Consider the following 11706-nt stretch of genomic DNA (forward strand, 5'->3'; position numbering starts at 1 on the left):
GAGCACTAGAAAAGTATGTGTATCCTGGTGATTTGGGATGTAATGTCCTGTATATGTCTGTTAAATCTAATTCATTTATCAGATTATTTAGGTTTTCAATTTCCTTATTGGTCTTCTGTCTGGTTCATCTATCTATAGGAGAGAGTGATGTGTTGAAGTCTCCCACAATTATTGTGGAAACATCAATTGCTTCCTTTAGTTTTGCCAGTGTTTCTCTCATGTATTTTGTGGCACCTTGATTGGGTGCATAGACATTTACGATTGTTATTTCTTCTTGCTGAATTGCCCCTTTTATTAGTATGTAGTGGCCGTCTTTGTCTCTCAAAACATCCCTGCATTTGAAGTCTATTTTATCTGAGATTAATATTGCTACACCTGCTTTCTTTTGGCTGTAGCTTGCATGAAATACTTTTTTCCATCCTTTCACTTTCAGTTTCTTTGTGTCCCTGTGTCTAAGATGAGTCTCTTGTATGCAACATACTGATGGTTCATTTTTTTTGATCCATTCTGCGAATCTATATCTTTTAATTGGGGAGTTTAATCCATTTACATTCAACGTTATAACCGTGAAGGCATTTCTTGAATCAGCCATCTTATCCTTTGGTTTATGTTTGTCATATTTTTCCCCTCTGTCTATTAATATCCTTTATTGTACCCATACCAAATCTCTTTAGTACTGAACCTTTCTCCAAGTCTCTCTGTCCTTTCTTTGTTTCTCTGTCTGTAGGGCTCCCTTTAGTATCTCCTGTAGGGCAGGTCTCTTGTTAGCAAATTCTCTCAGCATTTCTTTGTCTGTGAAAAATTTAAGCTCTCCCTCAAATTTGAAGGAGAGCTTTGCTGGATAAAGTATTCTTGGCTGGAAATTCCTCTCACTCAGAATTTTAAATATATCGTGCCACTGCCTTCTCGCCTCCATGGTGGCTGCTGAGTAGTCACTACTTAGTCTTATGCTGTTTCCTTTGTATGTGGTGAATTGCTTTTCTCTTGCTGCTTTCAGAACTTGCTCCTTCTCTTCTGTGTTTGACAGTGTGATCAGTATATGTCTCGGAGTGGGTTTATTTGGATTTAGTCTATTTGGGGTTCGCTGAGCATTTATGATTTGTGTATTTATGTTGTTTAGAAGATTTGGGAAGTTTTCCCCAACAATTTCTTTGAATACTCTTCCTAGACCTTTACCCTTTTCTTCCCCTTCTGGGACACCAATGAGTCTTATATTTGGACGTTTCATATTATCTATCATTTCCCTGAGGTCCATTTCGATTTTTTCAATTTTTTTCCCCATTCTTTCTTTTATGCTTTCATTTTCCATTCTGTCATCTTCGAGGTCACTGATTCGTTGTTCAACTTCCTCTAGTCTTGTACTATGGGTGTCCAGAATCTTTTTAATTTGGTCAACAGTTTCTTTAATTTCCATAAGATCATCCATTTTTTTATTTAGTCTTGCAATGTCTTCTTTATGCTGTTCTAGGGTTTTCTTGATTTCCTTTGTATCCCGTACTATGGTCTGATTGTTCATCTTTAGTTCTTTGAGTAGCTGCTCTAGGTGCTGTGTGTCTTCTGATCTTTTGATTTGGGTGCTTGGGCTTGGGTTATCCATATCGTCTGGTTTTTTCATATGCTTTGTAATTTTCTGTTGTTTTTGGTCTCTTGGCATTTGCTGAACTTGATAGGGTTCTTTTAGGATTTGTAGACCAATTGAAGTCCTTATCTCTAATTTATCAGATCTACAGCTTCGTGGAGTACACTTTCTCTAACTAACCAGCAGGTGGCGTCCACGAGCCACCTGTTCTCCACAAGCCAGTTCTCCCCTGCTTAGCCTTTTTGGTGAGTGGGGGAGTGAGTCTTGTGGGGTCCAATTGGTGTACCAAGCTTGCGTGTGTAGTTGTTGTTGCCTGCCCTGTATATGGGGTGTGTTTCTGGGCAGTCGGGGGGGGGGGGTGGCTCTAACAATCAAATCTCCCTGGTGATCCTAGAGTTTTAAAGCTGCTGCAATAGTCTAATCCTTCAGTTCAGTCCTGCCACAGTTTGTCTCTGCCACTGACCCACAAGTCTTTGGTATTGGCGTATGGCTCCTGAGACTTGCAAGTGGGCCCCTCTTCCAGGCTGTGCACCCCGGGTCCTCTGTTGAGGGATGACTGTGCTATGTCACAGGTGAGTGCCGTCCCCCCAGGGCAGTTCTGGGCTGCTGGGCTGTGTAGGGAGGCTCCCAGTCTGCTGAAATGATGGCTGAATGGGGCTTTGTTAATTCACACTGCTCTACCTTCCCAACTCTGGGACAATCAGCTGAGGTTGCAGGGAAGGCTAATGTCCACGCCCAGTTTTGTGGTGTGTGCCTGTTATTTGAAGCACTTCCATCACACTGGGTTGTCTGGGGCAGCTCTGGGCTATGGGGCTGTCGATGGGCAGGAGTGTTTCCTGTCCACCAGGATGATGGCTGTGAGCGGACACCCCCCTTTTCTTGGGAAGTTGTGTTGTTTAGTGAATTTTCTCAGCCACTGGATTATTGCGTGTTGTCTCAGAGCTCTCCTAGTTCTGCTCTTGACTTGACCTGCCGAAATTGCAAGTCTTTGAAGCTTTCTGTATTGGGCTTCTTAGAGTAATTGTTTTAGAAAAAGAAAAAAGGATTAAAAAAAAAAAAGGGCCCTCCTCGGAGATCTAATGATTTATTGAAATGCTAAGAGACAAAGCAACCAGGGCCATTAAGGAAAGGTCCACAGGGCAGAGAGATCAACTTTTCTTCGGGATTTGCATATGCGCCTCAGGGCCTGAGTTCTGGCCTGAGCTCTGCCCTTCCCCCTTCTATGTTCACCAGAACTCCAAAAATCCTCCGCTTTTATTTTGGAGTTTTTCGTGTTGTTTTTTTTCTATGCCTGTCTCCTCCCTGCTGGGCTGGCTGCTCTCAGATTTTCTATTGTCTGGTCTCCGTCTATATATGGTTGGAGTTTGGATCAGCAGAATGAGTTTCCGATAAGGGCTGCCACTGCAGTTCTCCCTTCTCCTTCCCGGAGCTGACAGCCCCTCCTCCCACGGGACCGAGCCTGGCAGGGAGGGGCGCATGTCCCCTGGCCGCAAAAACTTACAGATTTCGCTGATCTCAGCAGTTCCACGTTTTCATGAGTGCTGTATGAAGTATGCCCAAAGTCAGATTGCTCTGTGGTGTCCAGTCCACGCAGTTCCTGGCTTTCTACCTACTTTCCTGTAGGAGTAACTAAAACATACAGCTCACCAGTCTGCCATCTTGCTCCACCTCCCTATCTCATGTACTTTTGTGCCCCTTGATTGGGTGCATAGACATTTATGATTGTTATTTCTTTTTGTTGAATTGTCCCTTTTATTAGTATATAGTTACCTTCTTTGTCTCTTATGATGTCATTGCATTTAAAGTCTATTTTATCTGAGATTGATATTACTACTCCTGCTTTTTTTGGCTGTAGCTTGCATGAAATATTTTTTCTATCCTTTCACTTTCAATTTCTTTGTGTCTCTGTGTCTAAGATGAGTCTTTTGTGGGTAACATATTAATGGTTCGTATTTGTTAATCCATTCTGCCAATGTATATATTCTAATTTGGGAGTTTAATCCATTCACATTCAATGTTATTACTATGAAGGCAGTGCTTGAATCAGTCAACATATCCTTTGGTTTTTATTTGTCAGATATATTTTTCCCCTCTCTCTATTTTCTTTAATGTACCCTTACTAAAAATCTTTAGTTCTGAGCCCTTCTCCAGACCTCTCTCTCCTTTCTTTTTTTCTTTGCCAGTAGGGCTCTCTTTAGTATTTCTTGTAGGGCTGGTCTCTTGTTAGCAAATTCTCTCAGAATTTGTTTGTCTGAGAAGATTTTAAGCTCTCCCTCAAATTTGAAGGCGAGTGTTGCTGGATAAAGAATTCTTGTTTGGCAATTTTTCTCTTTCAGAATTTTAAATATGTCATGCCACTGCCTTCTTGCCTCCATGATGGCCACTGAGTAGTCACTACTTAGTCGTATGCTGTTTCCTTTGTAAGTGGTGAATCACTTCTCTCTTGCTGCTTTCAGAACTTGCTCCTTCTCTTCAGTATTTGACAATTTGATCAGAATATGTCTTGGAGTGTGTTTATTTGGAATTTTTCTGTTTGGAGTTCATTGGGCTTCTATGATTTGCGTATTTATGTCATTTAGAAAGGTTGGGAAGTTTACCCCAACAATGTCTCTGAATACTCTTCCTAGACCTTTACCCTTCTCTTCCCTTTCTGGAACACCAATGATTATTATATTTGCATGCTTCATGTTGTCCATCATATCCCTGAGATCCATTTAAAATTTTCTGAATTTTTTCCTCCATTCTTACTTTTGTGCTTTCACTCTCCAAAACATTTTCTTCAAGTTCATTTACTTGATCTTCTAATTCATCTAGTCAGCTGCTATGTGTTTCCAGGATCTTTTTAATTTGATCAAGTTTCTTTAATTTCCATAAGCTTCTCTTTTTTAATATACTCTTGCAAATTCTTCTTTATGTTCTCCTAGGGTCTTCTTGGTGTGCTTTATATCCTGAGCCATGATCTTGTTGTTTGTGACTACTTCTTTGATCAATTGCTCCAAGTTCTGTGTCTCCTCTGGTTTTTTTGATTTGGGCGTTTGGGTTATCCATGTCTTCTGGTTCCTTCATATGCTTTAAAATTTTCTGTTGTTTTCAGCTTCTTGGCATTTCTTTATCTTGATAGAGCTCTTTTAGGATATGCAGGCTTATTTGAACAATTATCTATAATTTGTTGGAGCTACAGCTTGGTTCAGTGCACTTTCCTTGACGAGCAGAAGATGGTGACCCTGAGCCACCTCTTACCCTCAAGCCAGTTCTCCCCAACTTCATCTTTGCAGCAAGTGGGTGTCCAAACAATGTGGAGGTCCAATCAGTGCACCAATTTTCCGTGTGCAATTGTGACCACCAGCCCTGAGGGTGGGGGATGTGCACTGTGCAGTTAGTCAGGGAAGACAGCTTTAAGATCCTGAACTCCCAGCCATTCCTGGGGCTGCAGCTGGAATACCCTGGGGCTGTTGCATGAGTCTAACCCTTTGGCTCAGATTCCCCACAGTCCCTCTCTGCCATGTACCCACAAGTCCCTGGGATTAGGGTAGGGGTCCTGGCACTTCTGTGTGGGACCCCTCCTCTAAGCTGTGCACTCCATGGGCCTCCACAGAGGAAGACTGTGAAATGTCACAGGCAAGCAGAATCCCCAAAAGAAGCTCTCAGCTGTGGCACTGTGAAGGGGAGTCTCTCAGTCTGCTGAAAAGATGCCTGTATGGGGCGTGGTAACTTCCCACTTCCATGGTCCTCTGCCTATTGCAGCAGCCCATTCCTGGCTTTGGGACAATTAGCTGCAGTTGTGCAAAAGGCTATCACCCATGCTAGATACTGAGGCAGTTGCCAAGGGCATGGAAGGCACTCCCCACTATGCTTGAATGTGTGGCTCTTGCTGCCAGATCCACAGCTACTTTCCAGGGTTTTAAACTAACCCACCTCCAAATGCTGACCCCAGATTTCTCCCCACTGTGGCATGGCTCTGCTGCCATTTCCCCAGTAGCCTCACTCACTCACTTGATTCTGAACACAGTCTCTCAGTTTCTTCAAGTGCATAGTCAATGAGGATATAGCAGACCTTGCCCAGCCAGTAGAACACTGGAACTGCTATCTGGAGCACTTTCTTTTATCTAGTGTTTTTCATGGAAGAGTACTTTGCTCTGGCTCTCCTAATCTACCATCTTGGATCCCACATACCTGCTCAGATTGAGTCCGACCACCAGTGTCTCCACACAGAAACTTAACCCACAGTCTCCTCAAACTCCTCAGAAGACCCCTCCACCCTCTGCCCAAAAGATTTTGAAGATGCTTCCCAACATTTTCTTCTAGGAGTTTTATGGTTGTTGTTCTTATATTTAGGTCTTTGATCTATTTTGAGTTCATTTTTGCATAAGGTGTGAGATAGGGGTCCTCTTTCATTTCTTTGGATATGGATATCCAGTTCTCCCAGCACTATTTGTTGAAGAGACTATTCCATCCCAGTTGAGTGGACTTGGCAGCCTTGTCAAAAATCAATTATCCATATATGTTAGGGTCTATTTCTGAACTGTCAATCCCATTCCATTGATCAATATGTCTATCTTTTTGCTAGTACTATGCTGTTTCGACCACTGTGTAGATTTGTAATATACTTTAAAGTCAGGAAGTGTGAGTTGCCCAACTTTGTTCTTTTTTTTTCAAGAGGTTTTTTGGCTATTCAGGGTCCCTTACCCTTCCAAATAAATTCGATGATTAGTTTTTCCATTTCTGCAAAGTAGGCCATTGGAATTTTTATTGGGATTTCATTGAATCTGTAAATTAATTTGGGTAGAATTGACATCTTAACTATATTTAATCTTCCAATCCATGAACACAGAAGGACCTTTAATTTGTTTAGGTCTTCTTTGATTTCTTTTAGCACTGTTTTGCAGTTTTCTGAATACAGATCCTACATCCTTGGTTAAATTTATTACTAGATATTTGTTTCTTTAGTTGCTACTGTAAATGGAATTCTTTTCTTGATTTCATTCTCAGATTGTTCATTACTAGTGTATAGAAACACTACTGATTTTGCATGTTAATCTTGCACCCTGCCACTTTTCAAAACTCATTTGTTATCTCAAGTAGCTGTGTTGTAGATTTTTCAGGCTTTCTAAATGTAGGGTCATGTCATCTGCAAATAGTGAAAGTTTTACTTCTTCCTTTCTGGTTTGGGTGTCTTTTATTTCTTTTTCTTGCCTAACTGCTTGAGCTAGAACTTCTAGCACAACATTGAATAACAATGGTGACAGTGGACATACTCATCTTGTTCCCAATCCTAGAGGGAAAACTTTCAATCTTTCTCCATTGAGTACAATATTAGCTGTGGGGTTTTCATATATGCCCTTCATCATGTTGAGAAAGTTTCCTTCTATTCCTATCTTTCAAAGTGATTTTATTAAGAAAGAATGCTGAGTTTTGCCATGAGCTGATCATGTGGTTTTTTCCCCTTCCATTTGTTAAGATAGTGTATTATATTAATTGACTTTCTTGTGTTAAACCACGCTTGCATACCTAGGATAAAACCCACCTGGTCACGGTGTATAATTCTTTTAATGTGCTGTTGGATATTATTTTCAAGTATTTTGTTGAGGATTATAGCATCTATATTCATTAGAGAGATTGATCTGTAATTTTCTTTTCTAGTAGTATCTTTATCTGGCTTTGATATTAAGGTAATGTTGGCTTCATAGAATGAGTTAGACAGCTTTCCTTCCTCTTCAATTTTTCTGAAGAGTTTGAGAAGGATTGGTACTAATTTTCTTGAAAGCTTGGTGGAATTCACCTGAGATACCTTCTATTCCTAGCCTTTTCTTTTTTGGGAGGCTTTTGATGACTAATTCAATCTAATTACTTGTGATTGGTATGTTGAGGTCTTCTATTTCTTCTAAAGTCAATGTAGACTGTTTTGTGTGTTTCTAGGAATTTGTCCATTTTCTTCTAAGTTGTTTAATTTGTTGGCATACCATTGTTCAGAGTATCCTCTTATGACCTTTTTATTTCTGTCGGGTTAGTAATTATGCCTCCCTCTCATTTCTGATTTAATTTATTTGCATCTTCTCTCTTTTTTTCTTTCTCATTCTAGCAAAGGGTTTGTCAATTTTATTGACTGTCTCAAAGAACCAACTTTTGGTTTTGTTAATTCTCTCTAATTTTTTTATTCTCAATTTCATTCATTTCTGCTCTAATCTTTGTTATTGCTTTCCTTCTGCTTGTTGTGGGATTCGATTGCTTTTATTTCTCTGGCTCCTCCAGGTGTGCATTTAGGTCTTTGATTTTAACTCCTTCTTCTTTTTTAATGTAGGCATTTAGGGCTATAAATTTCCCTCTCAGTGCTGTCTTCACAGCATCCTGTAAGTTTTGATATATTGTGTTCTCATCTTCTTTCACCTTGGGATATTTACTGATTTCTCTTTGACCCACTGATTGTTTAAGAGTGTGTTGTTTAACTTCCATATATTTCTGAATTTTCCAGTTCTCCACCTGCTATTGATTTCTGGCTTTCTTCCATTATGTCAGAGAAATTGCTCTGTATAATTTCAATCTTTTTCAATTTATTGAGACCTGTTTTGTGGCCCAGAAGGTGGTCTATCCTGGAGAATGATCTATGAGAACCTGAGAAGAATGTGTATCCTGTTGTTCTGGGGTGCAGTGTTCTGTATATGTCCATTTAGGTCTAGTTCATTTATCATATTATTCACATTCTCTGTTTCCTTATTGGTCTTCTGTCTAGATGTTCTATCTGTTGATGTGAGTGGTGTATTGAAGTCTCCATCTGTTATTTTAGAGTTATCTATTTCTCCTTTCAGTTTTTCCAGTGTTTACCTCATGTATTTGGGGCACCCTGATTAGGTGCATTACGTATTTATGATTGTTATTTTTTCTTGGTGGAGTATCCCTTTTACTACCATATAGTGTCCTTCTTTGTCTCTTATAACTCTTTTGCATTTAAAGTCTGTTTTTTTTCTGATATTAATATAGCAACCCCAGCTCTTTTTTGGTTGCTGTTTGTGAAGAACACCTTTTTCCTCATATTTCACTCTCAACTTATTTGTGTCCTTGGGTCGAAGGTAAGTCTCTTGTAGACAGCATATAGGTGAATCATAATTTTTTTTAATCCATTGTGCCAATCTATGTCTTTTGATTGGGGAGTTTAATCCATTAACATTCAGTGTTATTATTTTAAAAGTACTTACGTCAACAATTTTCTTTTGGCTTTCATATGTCATATGTTTTTGTCTCTCTTTTTATCCTTTTAGTTACCCTTACTGACAATCTTAATTTCTACACTCTTCCCTAGACCTCTCTCGCCTGTCTTTTCCTTTCGGCCTGCAGAACTTCTTTTAATATTTCTTGTATGATAGGTCTCTTGCTAATGAACTCTCTCTTTTTCTATTTATCTATGAATATTTTAAACTCTTCCTCATTTTTGAAGGAAAGTTTTGCAAATAAAAAAATTATTGGCTGGCAGATTTTCTCTTTCAGTACCTTAAATATATCATACCACTGCTTTCTTGCCTCTGTGGTTTCTGATGAGAAATTCACACTTAATCTTATTGCAGTTCCCTTGTATGTGATGAATCACTTTTCTATTGCTGCTTTCAGAATTCTCTCTTTATCTTTGGTATTTGACATTCTGATTAGTACATGTCTCAGAGTAGGTCTATTAGTATTTATTCTGTTTGGGGTACATTGCACTTCTTGAGCTTGTGTGTTTATGTCTTTCATAAGAGTTAGGAAATTTTTGGCCATCATTTCCCCAAATATTCTTTCTGCCCCCTTTTCCTTCTCTTCTCCTTCTGGGACACCCATGATGTGTATGTTTGTAGATTTTGTGCTGCCATTCAATTCCCTGAGATACTGCTCAATTTTTTCTATTCTTTTTTCTAACTGTTCTTCTGTTATATTTTGATTGTTCTCTCTTCTAATTTTCTGATTCATTTTGCTTGTTCAAATATGCTTTTGTATGCCTCCAGGGTATTTTTCAATTCAATTTTATTGAGATATATTCACATACCATACAATCATCCAAAGTGTACAATCAGTTGTTCACAGTAACATCATATGGTTGTGCATTCATCACCACAGTCCATTTTTGAACATTTTTATTACTCCAAAAAACTAAAAATAAGAATAAAAATTAAAGTAAAAAGAACACCCAAAACATCCCACACCCCTCATTATTCTTTTACTTTTTGTCCCCATTTTTCTACTCATCTGTCCATACACTGGATAAAAGTCAGCCACAAGGTTTTCACAATCACACAGTCACACCATGTAAGCTGTAAAGTTATACAATCGTCTTCAAGAATCAAGGCTACTGGGTTGCAGTTCAACAGTTTCAGGTATTTCCTTCTAGCTATTTCTAGGGTATTTTTAATCTCTTCTATTGTGTATTTCATTCCCATAAGCACTGTTATGTTTCTTTTCATACTTTCAAATTCTTTTTTATGCTTACCCAGTGTCATATTAATATCCTTTATCCTTTTAGCCATATTTTCCTTCATTTCCTTCAGTTGATTCAGCAGATTTGTTTGAATATCTTTGATTAGTTTTTACAAACCTGTGTCTCTTCTGAAATTTTAATTTATTCTTTTGAATGGGTCATACCTTCCTGTTTCTTAGCATGGCTTGTAATGTTTTGGTGATATCTAGGCATCTGATTATCTTGATGAGTTTACCCTTTAGGTCAGTTTCTCTCTCTTCCCTATGATTTTATTTTTTTATTGGCTTTGTGTTAAGGTTCCCTTCTGACACTTTCTTTAACTTATTATACACCTTTAGAATTGCCCTATTTAACAAATCAGATTTTTTCAGCTCTTCTTCATCTCATTCTTGCCTTGGGTATGTAGTACCATTTTTAAGATTGCACTATTTGTGCAATTGTTTCATGCCCAGGGAAGAGTTTGTTTTCCTCTTTTCCTTCTCTGGGGTTCAGAGTCTGTTCTGTTTCTCTCTCTCTCTCTCTCTCTACACACACACACACACACACACACACACACACACACGCACACACACACATTTTTGTTGCCCCTAGCTGCTTTTGCCTGGAGGGCAAAGTCTGGGGTGTCACTCTGGAGGGGACTTTCCCAAGTCAGTATTTCCTAGCCAAAACAGAGCCAGGGACCCACAAAGGGGGCTTAGACCAGTTCCGTGGAGCCCAGGGGAGAGGGTCAGGAAAGATGCCGAAAAGCCTTTTAGAGGGCTTTCTGAAGTTGCACTTTCCTGTCCTGCCCAGTAGATGGTGCTCTATAGCAAACTTTTCTCCATTGCCCTAAGGAAGCATGGCTCTGAACTTCCACATTTACCCCTGCTGGGAGCAGGGTTGAAATAATGGCCAGGCAGTCCCTGTCCAGGGTGGGCTAAAACCATGGCTCAAAGCTGAACCAGCGATTGCAATTTGCCAATCAAAAGCTGTTCTCAGTACTTGGCCAAGCCCTATCCTGTTCTTGGAGAAGAGGGCTTCCATATCCCTCCCCATCTGCACAGCCAGCCAGGTACCAGAACCAAGGTAGCTAGCCTTAAGAATGGTTGTTGGGCATTGGCAATCACCACTGAGCACTTTACTTGCAGTTTTTTTACCACTGTGTCACAGCCTCTTCCTCTCTTCCTTGGGTGCTGTGCGATGCTCCCCTAGCCTCTGGAGCCCCACAACAATTGTTTCAGACAGTTTCTGCCTGTCCATTAGCTGTTTTTGGAGAACTGAGTACTGCAGCTCCCTACTCTGCCATCTTCCCCAGAAGTCCTGATATCCTCTTCATGTAACAATTATTTTGTAATAACATTTTCTATAGAGATATTACAAAGATAATGCAATTTTTCCTTTAGCTCAGTTGATCAAAATTTTATTATTGTTTAGAAAAGTTTCAGCTTCACAACTCATTATTAGTAATGTGAATGTTAAGATTTTTGTCAAATTTGGGCAAACCTCTATCTAGTTTCTTTTCCAAATGAGCTGTAAGACTTCAGGGCACTTTAACTGTTCTCATGCAGCAACAAATCTTAAATACTCTTGAAGAGTATTGATGACATTTAATAACCTGGACCTTGGAAGTAACTTCTGTAATTGTTGGGCCCTGACGTTTAAGCTTTATTAGTTCTGTGCTAAATCCACCTTTGTACAGTGCTAGGCT

The sequence above is a fragment of the Choloepus didactylus genome (assembly GCF_015220235.1).
Source record: "Choloepus didactylus isolate mChoDid1 chromosome Y unlocalized genomic scaffold, mChoDid1.pri SUPER_Y_unloc1, whole genome shotgun sequence".
In the NCBI taxonomy this organism is placed as follows: Eukaryota; Metazoa; Chordata; class Mammalia; order Pilosa; family Megalonychidae; genus Choloepus; species Choloepus didactylus.